Source organism: Branchiostoma belcheri, unplaced genomic scaffold (genome assembly GCF_001625305.1).
Source record: "Branchiostoma belcheri isolate BF01 breed outbred unplaced genomic scaffold, Haploidv18h27 scaffold22, whole genome shotgun sequence".
Lineage (NCBI taxonomy): Eukaryota > Metazoa > Chordata > Leptocardii > Amphioxiformes > Branchiostomatidae > Branchiostoma > Branchiostoma belcheri.
Window position 1 is genome coordinate 245,471 of NW_017803713.1, and position 15,083 is coordinate 260,553.

Below are 15,083 nucleotides of genomic sequence, written 5' to 3' on the forward strand. Positions count from 1 at the left end.
AAAACTTCTGAAGACAAAAATTATTCAGCACAAAGTTTTTGATTAGTTTCCATCCCATTGTTTTCTAAAAATCAATAATGTGATTTTATCAATTTTAAACGCCCTAAAATTAGCTAAATCGGCGCTTTGGGGTGATTGCGTAATATGCGTGCACTATGACCTTTGACTTTTTACGGGTCATGCAGCTCTGTGCCGGCCGCCCTCCCACCCCTCGGCCGTGCGTTTTATGGGAAAATTTCTACTTTTTTAGGGGTTTCGGGACGTAAAAACTAACATCAGAGGGAAAATAAACCACATACGTTATTTTCATGGTAAATATCGCTAAAATGGACCACGCATTTTTCTTCCGCGTTACCGATTTTTAAAAAGGCCTCGCCATGTGCTTCACGCCGATAGCGACTCGCCTTCCCCCGTCCCGTTTTATGAGCAAATTTCTGCTTTTTCAGACATTTTGGAACTTAAAAACCGACAGCAGGCGAAAAATAAACAACATACATTATTTTCATGGGAAATGCCGCTATACTGGCCCGACATTTATCTGTTGCGTTAACCGAATTTTGCGGCCGCCACATGCTCATGGTGCGGTACGGTAGGGAATTTTCCACGGCTAGTTCGTAAACGCATCGGCTTTATAAACTTATTTTCGGGGTCGAGGGCTTTGTTTTACAAACCAATCAGACAATTAGCGTTGTTTACATGACTTAAAAACGCTAGCGGGGCGCCAGATGTTCCATCAATGACAGCGCCTCTCTCGGTAGCGTCGTGCGAAATGGTCATTGTTTACTCGTTTATCGCCCATTCACAAGTTTCAGAAACAATGCCGACGGGAAAATGGACGCCACTCGCGTCAAGATTTCGATGTTTTTTGCCTATTTATCCGCGAAAATACAAAGAGAAGACCCTTAATTTGAAAATTTTGGGAGTGGCGCTAGAAATTTTGGGAGTGGCGCACCGCCGTTGCACCATTGCCTGGGGAGACCCCTGATGTAAGATAAAATAAGTAGAAAGGGTCTGCAAAATCTATTTCAAGGAAAGTACTATAACAATGATTGTATTATTTTTTCTGACACTTAGATGTTAAACTTTAAGAATATGCTGTAACTACTATACATGTATATTGCATACAATAAACCTATGAAAATATTTGGGTGCACTGATGCACCTACAGAAAAAAAATTGGGTACACATGCACCCAGTATTTCAAGCCCTGGTTACAGTACTGTTCTATTGACAGAGATGCCCAGATGCAGACTTACAAGGGCAAATCCTGACCGTGCAAATTCTGTCAGGGTTCTCCCCAGGATTTGAGAGTACCCCGGAGGAGGGTGCGTAGCACCCGAGACGACGCGATAGCGTCGTGGGGGGGAGGTCTGGAGGGGGGGCAAGGCCCCCCTCCAGAGGGGGGAAGCTGAAGCATTTTTCTTTATCTAAATACAAATGGAAGCCATTTCCTGCAACTTCAGGTTTTGAACTGCCAGAAAAAAATGTTAACATACAGGAAAAAATTGGGCATAGGTTCCACGCTCTGACCCCTAACCGGGGGCCAACGGTGCCTACAAGTTCGACAAGTGAAACAGAATATGACATTAAGTCATACATTTTCCACTTGGAACTTGAGGCAAGCAATTATGGGAAAATGTAGAGAAGCTGGGACAAAACCTTCTTATCCTAATGCTAATCCTTATGTTATCACCAACTTGTAAAAAACGTACCATCAAAAGTACCATCAAAACAAAATTTCACTTCTCTAACATTAAAAATCGGTCCCATGTTTAGGACTACACATTCAAGAAAATACTTTTGAATTAAAAAAAAAAGAAAAAAAGAAATCTGAAGAAAAAAATATTAATCTGCACAACATTTTATTGGTTTCTATCCCTTTGCTTGTCTACAAGTCGATAATGTGATTGTATCAATTTTCAAACGCCCTAAAATTAGCTAAATCGGCGAATTAAGGTGATTGCGCAATGGACGTGCCCTATGACCTTCGACCTTTTGGGGGTCATGCAGGCGTCAACAGCCCCCTCCCCATGCCTTGCCCGTCCGTTTTCGTCGGCAAATTTCTGCTTTTTTAGAGGTTTTGAGACCTTAAAACTCATACCATGGGAGAAATAAACCACATACGTTATTTTTATGGTAAATATCGCTAAAATGGACCATGCATTTTTTTGTCGCGTTGCCGATTTTTGGCAGAAGCCTTGCGGTGCGGCCGCCATGTGCTACGCCGATAGGTACAGGCCGTCCCCCGTCCGGGTTTGTGGGCAAAATTCAGCTTTTTTAACGTTTCGGGACTTACAAACCGACAGCAGGGGAAAAATAAATCGTATACGTTATTTTCATGGGAAATACCTCTATCATGAACCAGACATTTTCTGTCGCGTTAACGAATTTCGCGGCCGCCACATGCTTCATAATGTCGCGGTACGGTAGGGAATTGTCTACGGTTTATAAGTTCGTAAACGTATCGGCTTTTATTTTTAAACTTATTATCAGGGTCGAGGGCTTTGGTTTACAAAGAAATCAGACAATTAGCTTTCTTTACACGACTTCAAAACACTAGCGGGGCGCCCGATGTTCCACCAATGACAGCGATTCTCTCAGTAGCGTCGTGCGAAATACTCATTGTTTACTCGATTATCGCCCCATTCACAAGTTTTCAGAGACAATGCCGGCGGGAAAATAGATGCTACTAAGCCCCGAAATCAGGAAATTTTCTCGAATTTTAGCGAAATTTTGTAGAAAAATTGGGATGCAACACCCTAAATTTGGAAAGCAGTATACTGGCGCTGAGCTGGGAGTAGCCTGGCGCAGCGCCCCTGTTCCATCGTCTGGGGAGAACCCTGTCTGTGTATGCACAGGACTGAACGAAAACTGCATAATTTAATTTTCCTGCATATAACCTGTCCTGCTTTGCCGATTCAGATTGTAATGTCTCCCCAAGGTCCGACAATTTACATGTAATAATTTAGCGTATGCCTACCCCCCCCCCTCCGTCATTATATGTGTCATTGTGAGCATGGTTTTTGTGCTTCATCATGTTCATGTTCTTTGCTCACATGTAAATCTGGCCTTTACAAATCTGATTAGAGGGTATGTAGAAATGATGGATTTCTCCACCCCCTCTCCAGTTGCCATGGTGATTATCCTGGGGCTGGACCATGTGGTCCCACAACTGGTTCATGGCTATACAGATGTAGATGATTGTTGTCAGGGTTGGACAAGTTTTCAAAAATTCACTTGCCGTATCGGGCAAGTCCCTGGTCATTTCCACTTGCCCGAACCAACTTTTCACTTGCCCAAAATATGAAGCATTTCTATGCATTTTACTAGCAGAAATTATTTTTTAAATTATTATAATAGAGTTTAAAATGTTGGATGCTTAATTTATTAAAATTGATTGAAACTTGGTCGAAATACTGCAGGGGCTATACATGTACTTTGCATCAAAAAAATTTACTTGCCCAATCGGGCAAGTACAGGGGGATATTCACTTGCCCGAACAGTACTTTTACTTGCCCTGGGCAAGTGGGCAATGGGACTTGTCCAACCCTGGTTGTGACATGATAATGCCTGTAGAAAGCACCCTGGGCAAGGTTGAGTGAGATCAGCTAAGGACAGACTGTCTGATATGCAAGCCACGTTCGTCTTGCCATAACAAATCGAGTAGTGCATGTCTTTCTTCATTGTTTCTCTGCCACGGACATTAAAGTCTATCATTTGCAAAGCAAGCATCAATATTTCTTTTTTTACCAACCAGGGCTCAAAATCCCCCTTTTTTTTCTGCATATAGTAATCCTGAACTGGTGCAGGTACCATTAAAAATTACTTGCACCAGACAAATTTTGCCTGCACTACTCAGGATTTAGGAAGTATGGATTATGCTAAAATGTGACTGAGACCATTTTTTTTCACACTTCATAGCTGATAACAGTCAATACAGCAAATAAGAATCCATGTTTGTACACCTACATATATATGTAAACGCAGTATATAGTTCATTGTTGGTTAGGTGCAGGTGAGGTAGACATGAGAAATACCTGCACAGCTTTACCTACATTAACCTGTATATATTATACCGGTGGGATTTCCAACTGACATTTGCTGAATGATGGAGCTAACTTTAGAATGATTCATTAACCATTTTAGTCACGGCCACACCACAATTCACCTTGAAGGCTTCCATCCTTCGTTGTGCAATAGTTTACAGACGATTGGAGCTCCAAATTAACTTATGTATAGTCAGTGGAAGGACAGTTTTGCCGTCATATAGTGTACACATGTAGATTCTATAATCTATTCTACACCAGTAGTAGTAATCTGTACGGTGGCGGATACAAGAAAGCTAGTGGAATGAAAAGCTTCCTGTTTCACTCTAGCTTCCTGTCTAAGATCTAATCTGTTGTCCCTAACCTGTTTGACCTTTAGAAAGATAAGGGAGACTCCGAGAGGTCACAGAGAATTGGGTAAAAAAAGTTGAACAAAAATCCCCACTATATACTAAAAATGTATGAAAGTCTGGTGGCAACTGCTTTTTTGAGGGTAGAATTAGGAAAAGGTAAAATGTAAATTTTTCATCCCCTTCTCTGTCCTTCTTGGACAATCCCTGAGGCCTTACATATGTTTGGGTTGTAATACTTCCTCAGTCACAGCTAGGTAAACTTCCATGCTGGGTACATTCCTCACAGAAGAGCCTGCTCAAATGTTTGGCATTTCCTGTGGTGTCTGGAATGTGGTTTTCACTTACAACAGCACTGGCCATTGTTGATAATGCAGTGGTCGAAATACTTTTTTTCAGTGCTCTGCAATATTGCAGAAGAGTCAAAATTTTGTTCTGCAATTTAGATATACTTTCTGCAAAAACATACTAAAACATACTAATAAAAGACACACAAAAACAGTTACTCAAGTAGCTGTATATAATTTTGGTGCTACCTAAAATGGTCATACTACTACCTTTCTCATCAGTGACACTAAGAGACTGAAGGGGAACTGCGGGTTTATAAGCAAGAACTATTGATTGATATGCAAATTTTTGGAAGTCAAAAAGGAAACAAAAGATAGACAAGTCAAGACAAGGATGATGCAAATTAGTGAAGAAGCTCTTGTTGTTTCAGAACAGGAGCTCAAGTTTTGTCTGTCCTTGATGGGACCTGAGGGTGAGTTTGTTAAAATTGAAAAGTATTGACTCTGGAGCCTATTTTTACTTCCGCAAAATTGCAGATTGTATAAATTTTTCTTCTGCAATCTTGAAAATCTATCTGCAGATTGCAGACTGCAGACAGGTATTTCGAACACTGTAATGATAACACATACTTAGTCAAACATCAAACAGTGCCAGTCAAACATTCTAACATTCATGTTTTGAATGCGTTTCTGACAGGCTTTTAGCTAGGGGGGTGTCCAGGGTGTCTTTTGGACGCCCTGTACTGAAAATGATAAGAAATTGGACGCCCTACTTTTTGGTAGGACACCCTAAAGACGCCCTATTTTTCCCACTCCCATGCACACATGCCTCCCTTCAGCCTTACTATAAATACAAAAATGGTTTACTGATGGAAAAAAAAACTCACATTTGCACCTCAAAATGCAGAAAGTAGTGTTTGAGAGCATTATGAATTTAAAGAAAAGCCCCCCTAAAAAGCTTGCGCACAGCGCGTCTTCACTATGCATAGCATACAATTAAAAAAATGGACACCCAACAAAAAAATCCTAGCTAAAAGCCTGGTTTCTGATGTAAAATCATATATTTGACCTTGAGTGGCAACAATACTTTCATATGTCAAAGAGCGCTTTGAGGTGTCCATTCGTCATGTTTATTACTGTAATACATATACTTACTAAATATTGTATTCTAGTGTTGTCCTCTTGTAGTTGAGTTTTTCATTCGCATGATGTATATTTATTATCAGTGATTTTACCAGCAGAGATCCTGATCAAAATCTCTATCAAAATTCAAAAGAAATTCCAAACAGGTTTTTTTTCTGGTGATTTTTCACATTAGGCCACAGAAAGTAAATACTATGGATGACATCCTCCAGAGTCCAAATCTAAGGGACTGTACGATATTTACCGGGGAGGGGGGGCCGGTCGTCCGGGGGTAGCGTAAAAATTTTTTTCCTAGGCCCTCCCCCAGGTCAAAAAAAATTTTCCTAGGCCCTCCCCCCGCCTCAAAAAATTTTTCCTAGGCCCTCCCCCCGGCGTGAATCATAGAGAGTGAAATTTCGTATGGGGAGGGCGAGATTTTGATTGAAAATTGTCCCTGCATGAAGCGCCGAAGGCGCGAGCCATCGCGCCGCAGGCGCCACTAGAGCCCGAGTAGGCCCGGCTTTTGGGCGGGGGGGGGGGGCATGTCCCCCCGGAAAAATTTTGAATTTCAACCCATGTTTTGCATGCCGTGAGGGGCAAATTTGGCAGCACAAATTTCGCTGGTACATCGAGCTATTAAAGTCAGTAACGTTACGGTCAGTCAGTGTAATCGAAATAAATCTAGCCTACCTTTCGTTCACGAACTTCTTCCGCGTCAATTAGGGGTGGGTACCTGTTCGGCTCTTTCAGGTCCAGGTCCAGGTCCAGAGGATCAGGTCCAGGTCCGGACCTGTACCTGTACCTGATTCTGGATACCGGAGTATCAGTACCAAATAATTTTTGCTAAATGATCATTGCTAAATGCTTAAAGTAACCACTACAAAATTTTTTATTTATTTTTTTAATTTTTAAAATTTATCTTTTTTAAATTTATATATTATTTTATCCTATTTTAATTTTATTTTATCCTATTTTATCCGTTCTATACATTATCAAGCTTCTCCTCTTGTCCTATAGCTACTAAGACCTCAGAACCGAATATATTAATACATTACACTTCCCAACCAATCACATCGCAGGATTTTGTGCATTCGCCCCCTCTAGCGGTTTGGGCCAAATTGCAGGTCCAAATTTGGGAATCCAAGATGGCGGCCGCTCGGCACAGTTCAGAGCCGATTCCCGAACTTTCCTTGTATTTTCCTTGGTATTTTACGCGATTCAAGCAAAGAAAACAAGTTGACCACAAGAACAAAAGAGTAATACAGCCTTGGGAACCTAATGGTCCGTTTTGTTGGGTACTAATTTCTCATTTCGAGTGAAAATTTATGTGGGGCACAGTGTGACCATGTGGTCAGCTTGATCGATCCGAAGCAAACGCAACCTGTAAAGTTCTCTTTTATGATTTCTAGATGACTATTGGTAATGAAAATATGGAGAATATTGTTGCAGAATGAGAGATACGGAAACTAAGGTAAATTTCTTTTATTTTGAGGCTGGATTTTCATTTTCCTGGCTGGCTTCTTGTATCTAGTGATCATCAGTAACTGTACAAGTTTAAATTTTTGTTCCGGTCCAAAAAACCGGTCCACTGACGTTTCGGTTTTTCGGACCGGACGGATAAAATTTTTGCGGTCCGAACCAGTCCACCTGGACCGGTACCCACCCCTAGCGTCAATTTTATTGCAAACAGGAAAACAATATTGCCAAGTTACGTGTTGTTTTCAATTAACTTTGGAGGGACATAGATATAAATGTTAGAATAGTCCTTGGTTTAAAAAAATACCAAATTAATCCGTCGACATCCGACATCCACGCCGAGAAGTTTGAGCGAGTTGCGAGGTGGGACCAGCGGGTCACCTTTGCCGACGCACGCACACCACTGGGAAGGGTGCGTTGAACGGCGAAAATTAATTTTCAAAATCTTCCGACAAGCCTTCCCTACATTTTTGATCGGTATCCTTTCGATAGCCGCGATTGACATGACTTTAATCCATGTAATTTGGCTGTGTAGTCCAGTTTCGCCGATTCTGGCGAAAATACAAGATTTTGAAGAGGACTGTGGGAGATTTGGGCGAATACATTTATAATAATAGGGATGGATATTATTGGAACGTAAAATTCTGCCGATTCCAATGACCGGCAAATCACTACGATATGTATGGGACAGACGTTAATCTTGTTTTGAAAGTGTATAAAAACGTTGTAGAGTTGAAGGGATCTTGGAAAAATTTTTACCTAGGCCTCCCCCAAATTAAAATATTTTTTCCTAGGCCCTCTCCCCGGCTCAAATTTTTTTTCCTAGGCCCTCCCCCCTCAGACGACCGGCCTCTCCCCCCGGTAAATATCGTACAGTCCCTAATGCGATAGGGCGAAAAAGAACAAGGCGGGCCAAAAAAAAAAGATTTCTTCATTTTCAAATTCTGACATCATAAACCTTGTCAGACAAGAAATTATACCTATATTTGTGCAAAAAAAATAAGTTAATTGCCAACTGTTACAATATCCATTTCTCACTGAAACAACTTTAAAAAGTACATCACTTCATCAAAGTAAAAGACAAAAACAACAAATCAGATCCTTATCTTGTCTCCTCTTTTCATATTTATCCGCCATCTACTTTCCAGCATGGCAAGACAGACCATTTTACCCATTTTTGGCATGTTGACCACTGTCAGGGCAACAAAATTTCCTTTTTTTTTTCAAAATCAGGCAAAAATCAATGCGGGCGCAGATGTCATCCATGAAAATTACTTGCTGTGGCCTTAGTGAACTACCTGACATTGAAAAGCAAGACAGAAAACTGAGACATTGATTTTTTGTTTCAATGATTCATCCACGTGCCCTCACTGCAGTATCACTAGCCTTGCCCGGGGGTGAACTCAGACAAAACCACTCTGTTTCCCAATAATCGAATTTGGAACTGATAGCAGGAGTCCATTTTCTTGGACTGGTGCTCCAGGAAATTTGTGTGCCATGCATGCAAATGTTGTACTTCCCAGGCAGTGTTCTGGCCAAGGCCTTTTTAGCATGGGGGCCCCCATGCTATAATTTTGACCCCAGTATGCTGTCTTTCAACCAGCATAGGGAGTGTTTTGGGAAGGAGAACCTTCATACATCTTGCAAGAAATGAAAATATAACTTTAGAATTAAGCTATGGCAAAGATAAAACCTTAACTTCAAAAAATCTGTTCCTCATTAAACAAGAAATAGTGTCTCAGGGTTATGAGTTTCAAACTTTTTTGGCTCAATGTGTGATTTGCGCCATGAAAGTTGCTCTTCTATTCCTGACCCCTATACTATATGAAAAAACCCTGGCTAGAACACTGAATCCAAGGACAAGCCAAATGAAAGCACATCCTTATAGTTTTAAGTTCTGTTGAAGACAAGTCGTGATGATACAGAAAATTCAGATGTTGGTCAGGCATCAACAGATTTTGTGTAGTTGAAAATGTTATCTAACATCATATCTAAAAACTGTACTTACTTTATAACAACCTGGTATTTTGTCCAGGTTGATATGGTTTCCCATTGTCCTTGATTGGAAGATGTTACTTTTGTTTCTCTAGCGTTCATCACTACACAAAGGGTTGATTAAGGTTGATGGAGGTTTCCATGGTGAAAAACTGTCCAAAGCAGAATGTCCTTCAGTGACAGTACATCTAATAGCAGAAGATGAAGGGTCAAAAAACCTGATAATAGTGGTCAGAAAAAGGGTTATTTCAATCTTTGATGTCTCTGAGTGGTTGCTAAATGTAAAGATTATCTTTGCTTGTCATGTTTAAAAACATTAGTTTGATTTTTTCTTGATTTCAATAACTTTCCTTTAATTTTTATCAAGTGTGCCCTTCTTTTGCCTGAGCTTTATGTCCTATCGAAAGGACGTCCCTAACCAAAGCTAGGTACTCATTTTCACCCAAGTTGATTGAAAATATAGGTGCAAAGTGACTTTCCCAAGGGTACAACACTAGGGCCTGCTAGGGATTGGAACCCAGAGCCTTCCGATTCTGAGTCAACAACCCTAACCACAAGACCACCTTGTATTATAAGGCAAGAAGACAAGAGCTTGGTAGGTTGTGTTTGAGGGTATGTAACCAATGTTTATCTTTTTCCCCTCTCTTGTCCTGCAGGTAACTCCCCCCTCCCCTTTCCTTTTATATCGTGCCCTATTTTTTGGCTTGTTGCGGAGGACAGGGTAGAAAACTGGACGGCCCGAGCGGAGCGGGTGTGGCCTCTCGTCGTTCTGCAGGAGGAGGGAGTGAGACACCCCGGCCGAGCGGGCCCGGCGGCTCTGGCAGCAAAGGTGGTGCTGCGACACCAACAGCCAGGTACGGCGGACAATACAGGGTTTTACTGGTCTGGTATTGTGGTGTGCACAGTGTTCTAAACATTATCGTAATACAGTGTGCACAGTGTTCTAATGTGCAGTGTTCTAAACATTACCGTAATAACAGTGTGCACGGTTTTCTAAGTGTACAGTGTTCCAAACAATACTGTAATACAGACAAAAACATAACCTTAAAACGGACACAAATTTGGCATATCAAGATATAGAAAAAGATGTTATTAAACATAAGCTAGACTAAGCTTAGTCTGACAGCAAAATTTGACATGTGGAGCGCCCAAAATTTAGGGTGGTGAGAGGGAATGCATTTTGTCCGCCATGAGCTACAAAATTCCAAAATATTCAAACAAAGACAGAGAAGGATCCACTTCTATATCTGTATATAATATCTTTCTCTTGCTTGTCCATCTTACTTTATTCATCAACATAACAGTGAAGGGGTCAGCTAATGGTACTTTGAAAGAATGTGTGATAATCCCTGTGAACATTTCACTCATACCTGCACCCCCCTCCAGGAGCGGTGGTTCATCCCCAGCGATCCCAAGATGGATACCTCCAAGCAGTACTAAGCGAGACGTGCGCACCCAACAAGAGAAAAATGAAACCACCTTCAGGAGAGTTCGTGGGTACGTCTGTATTGATTGCTGTTTATTTTTAATATTTAAAAAAACAAACATTTACTGCCTAGTGCGTCCCCTATATTCCAATTCTGGAGCAGGAAAGTTTGACATTGCCTACTAAAACATTGAAGGCAGTTACTATTGTCAATTTGTTAGCTGTTGCAGGTGTTCCAATGCAGTTGATTAATGATCAAGTTATCTCAACAGCCAATCAGCAAGAAGGGTGTTGATCAATGATCAAATTATCTCAACAGTCAATCAGCAAGAAGGGTGGCTAAGCTGTAGGTTTGCATATCTGTCTGGACAGAGTATGACAGCATGTGGGTGGGGGAAGATTGACAGGCAGAACGACAGGGGGTCAAAGGTCTTTTAATGATCTGGCAGGGGGAGCCGGTAGGAATTGTAGGGGAATTCAGGAAGGTTTGTTGAGGATTTCATACTTTCTCAGAACTCTCTGATTTCTCGTTTCCCAGTTGAATCGAAAATTTGCCAGAAACACGGTGGTAAAATCTGGGTTGCAAAGTTCCCACATGCCATAGAACCCGAACTGTGTTCGATCGTGTTCGATCTGGGCAATTCGAATCGAACCCGCGTTCTATTTCGGGGTCACCTGCGGTCATTTACAATAAAGCGGCAAAACAAGCCTTTCTGCCTCCGTGCCGTGCAACAGATAAAAAACAACACTTTTCTATAGATACAAACAGTTTCGTGGACAATACATGTCCGCTATCATTTTTTTGTGGACATGTAACATGAAGCGAAGCTACTGTCGTATCCTTGGGTGACCTTGAATACTGTAATGATTCTTTACGCCAGTATGAATAACACAATGCAGACTTTTGGTCGACATGACATGTCTGCAAAACTCGTTTTAACCTGCAAGCATGGAAAGTCAAGCATACCCCATTCACGGCTCAAAATGACCGTTACGGTTGTCCCGAAAATCGTGTTTTAGGGATTTTATAAAAATGGCCTCAAGTTTGAAGTATGGGTAATTTAGTGCGAAAAATGTAAAAACAAATCATTTTTTCACCAATATGTCGACAAAAACTAGACTTAAAATCAGAAATTAAAAAATCCCTAAAACACGATTTTTGATCTTATTCCTAGTCGTCGAAAAATATAAAAATCGGTAATCTGGGGTAATATACGTAGCCAGGTTAAAACGATGTTTGCCTAAAAACATGACATGACTTGTGGTCGGAAACCCGAAAAAAAATCGTCTTTCGCAGCGAAATTTTGAAAAATCAATGATTTAACATAAACAGCTAATATTGAAAGAATGTTAAGGCAATAATTTCATTTTAATTTGACGAAATTTACCATTAAATCCTTTTTGTTTATTTTCAAGTGTTTCACTGGTAGGCCAAAATCGGCCAAAATAGCGTCTTGTAACCCGATACCTTTTAGAACGCGCCTCGCAATGGGAAAGAATACCGTAGTGACAGACCGCCGCGAAAATGATGCCCTCTGAAGTGCACCATTTGAAAGTGCATTAAGTACAACTGAATGCTGGTAGCAGCTCTACACCTTCAAATTTACATAAATCAGAGTTAAGCCTACATTAGCTTTTCCCCTAGCTTGAATTTGTTCTGGGAACTCTGACAGGAAGCACGCTAGACTTGGACCAAGGTCAAAGCTTTCAAAGCACGCATAATTTTGTCCCCATGGAGGCTTTTTGTGGATGCAAGGAGCAATATCAGGGTTCTCACTAGGCTGGTTTAGTACAGGGCCCCTTATACTATGATTTAAAGCAGCATATAGGGGCGTTTCTTTTTGGGAAAACCCTTTGCAGTGTTCTAGCCAGGTTTTTTTTCATAGCATAGGGGTCAGATACAGAAGACTGGAACTTTCGTGGTGCAAATCATGCATTGAGCCCAAAAAATTTAGAAACTCATAACCCCCTGAGACACTATTTCTTGTTTAATGTGGAACAGATTTTGTGAAGTTAAGGTTTTCCCTTTGCTATAGCTTCATTCTAAAGTTATATTTTCATTTTTTTGCAAGATTTATGAAGGTTCTCCCAAAACACCCCTATGCTGATTGAAACTTAGCATAGGGGTCAAAAGTATAGCATAGGGGTCAAAATTATAGCATACGGGGTGAAAATCATAGCATAGGGGGGCCCCATGCTAAAAATGCCTGGTTAGAACACTGCTTTGTCCCTTCATAACTATGGAACAGACAGAAAACTATACAAAAATCGTCCCTCAAAAATCAGGAAATACTGTCTCAGACTCAGAGGGTTATTTACAAGAATTTTGGAGAATATCCTGGAGAAAATGGTGACACAGCTTGTTTAATTATTCAGATGTTGCTTTTTTAATTTACAACTTAGTACAAAAAATCTAGTAAAAAAAATTCAGATTTTATCCCTGTAAGTCACCTATGCTGTGGCAAGTCGCCAATATCTAGTCCACAGCTATTTCATGGCAAAGTTGCATACTTGAGTCCAAGCACGTTTGACAGCCCACTTTATAGAGAATCTATCAAAAAGCAGTCTGCAATCCCTCATCCAGACTACATCAGGGATCGACCGGCAAGAATCAGAGGAAAAGGCTTGTCGATTAAAATAACAAATTAAATGCACCCAAAGCGAGATTTCAGGGCAGCAACACTGGATTTTCAAAAAAAGAAAATTTTCTGGTCAATGTCATTGTTTAATATCTTTTACTAAGTTGAATTAATGCTAACCATTGCACTGTGACTGATATCTGTTAGGTAAAAATGCAATGTTGCTGACGGAAAGCATTTGCTTATTTTGTATCATAGGCTGGCCTATTTATTGGTGGTACCAAAAAATAAAGTTAGTCCTTATGTAACTTGTTTGTAGAGCTATTTCAAATGCTTCAGTTCTTCAAGTGTGAAATGATGGTGAATATTTTATAAGAAATGGCAGTAAATGTCAACATCAGACAGATTTCCTCATCCAGAAAATTAGTTGTTTTTTCCCTCTAAAATTACATTCAATGCCTTTAATCAATGTTTTTCTTGCTATTCTAAATGTGTAGGTGGATTAGTTATCTCTCCCCCCCCCACTACCAGTAATGATTTGTCCCCATCCATTTGGCCCGTAGGCAGGTAGTCATTTGTTTTGGTTGGATCAGCAAGTCAAACATGATAGCGGAAGCTATTTTAGTGTAGGTGAATTAGTTTTCTTCTCTCCCCACTACCAGTAATGATTTGTCCCCATCCATTTGGCCCGTAGGCAGGTAGTCATTTGTTTTGGTTGGATCAGCAAGTCAAACATGATAGCGGAAGGTTTCAAGGTCAGGGTGATTACCGCTGGCGTTGACAGTGACCTTCTCTCCGGCTGGTGTGACCTTTTAGGATACGAGCTTGCTATAGGAGGGACTGTAAGGGGTTTATGTAGGGAAGATTTCTCTTTGTGCCCCCACTAAGATGTAAGAGGTCCCAAATACGCAACCTCGGCATGTATCACATTGAGAATTTTACAGAACGTTTTCATGGGCAAGTGCACATGGGCATGTATGCAGTAACATAAGGCCACACCGACTTAACTTTATGGATGACATCCGTGCGCACATTGATTTTCACCTGTTCTCAAAAGAAAAAAAGATTACGTCCTCTGGCCTGGCTCAAGGCCTGGGTATTCCATGGTAGTTAGCGAAAATATGGAGCCGTCCACTGGGCAGGCTACCGAAGCTCCACGACTCTAAAACTCAGTACATACGTACATAGCTGCATGATTAATAAATTCTGCAAAAAGGTTTGTATTCCTGTGGGTTAATATTATAATACTTTATTTAGCATGTTTTTTGGCTGGAATTTTTGTTTTTTTATTCGCCTGGGCGCACTAGTTTGGGGGACTTCAGAGGATGTCATCCATAAAATTAAGACGGTGTGGCCTAACGGTATTTTACCAGAATATTGGACATATGAAAAGTCAGCAATAATATAGAGTTAACCTTTATTTGCTCAATGAGTACACTGTGATGGTTAACTTCTGATTGATTTGTGTGGAGTTACTCTGGCACAAGGGTCAGAGACATTAGGGCTCCAGAGCATCTGTTACCCTGCCAGCACTGCACAAAATTAGTCTGGAATTACATCCTCTGCTTTATACTTATCTGGTTTAGAAGTTGCTCTATGAGATGATAAAGCAATAATGGAACCTGTCTGACCTTGTCTAGAGTTAGAAATTAAACATTTATGGCATTCCAAGTCTGAAAGGGCATTGTGCACTGGAAGGTATACTATATATATAAGGATATTATATACAGAGAGAAAAGTGTAGTACCATTTCCTAAATATAAGGGACTGTACGATATTTACCGGGGGGGGAGGGCTGGTGC

The 15,083-nt window shown here is 40.7% G+C and overlaps 1 protein-coding gene across 4 annotated transcripts in view; it reads left to right on the forward strand.

The window, feature by feature from the left end:
• Positions 1-15,083, forward strand: part of LOC109470324 (eukaryotic translation initiation factor 4 gamma 2-like) — a 37,457-nt gene that overhangs the window by 3,727 nt on the left and 18,647 nt on the right. For 3 of the 4 annotated variants that reach the window (XM_019769240.1, XM_019769238.1, XM_019769239.1), the window contains exons 2-3: positions 9,933-10,130; positions 10,663-10,773. The gene's annotated coding sequence lies outside the window, so the exon portion shown is untranslated. Of the gene's footprint in view, positions 1-9,932; positions 10,131-10,662; positions 10,774-15,083 lie in introns of those variants that run through there. The other variant, XM_019769241.1, reaches the window with a different exon arrangement.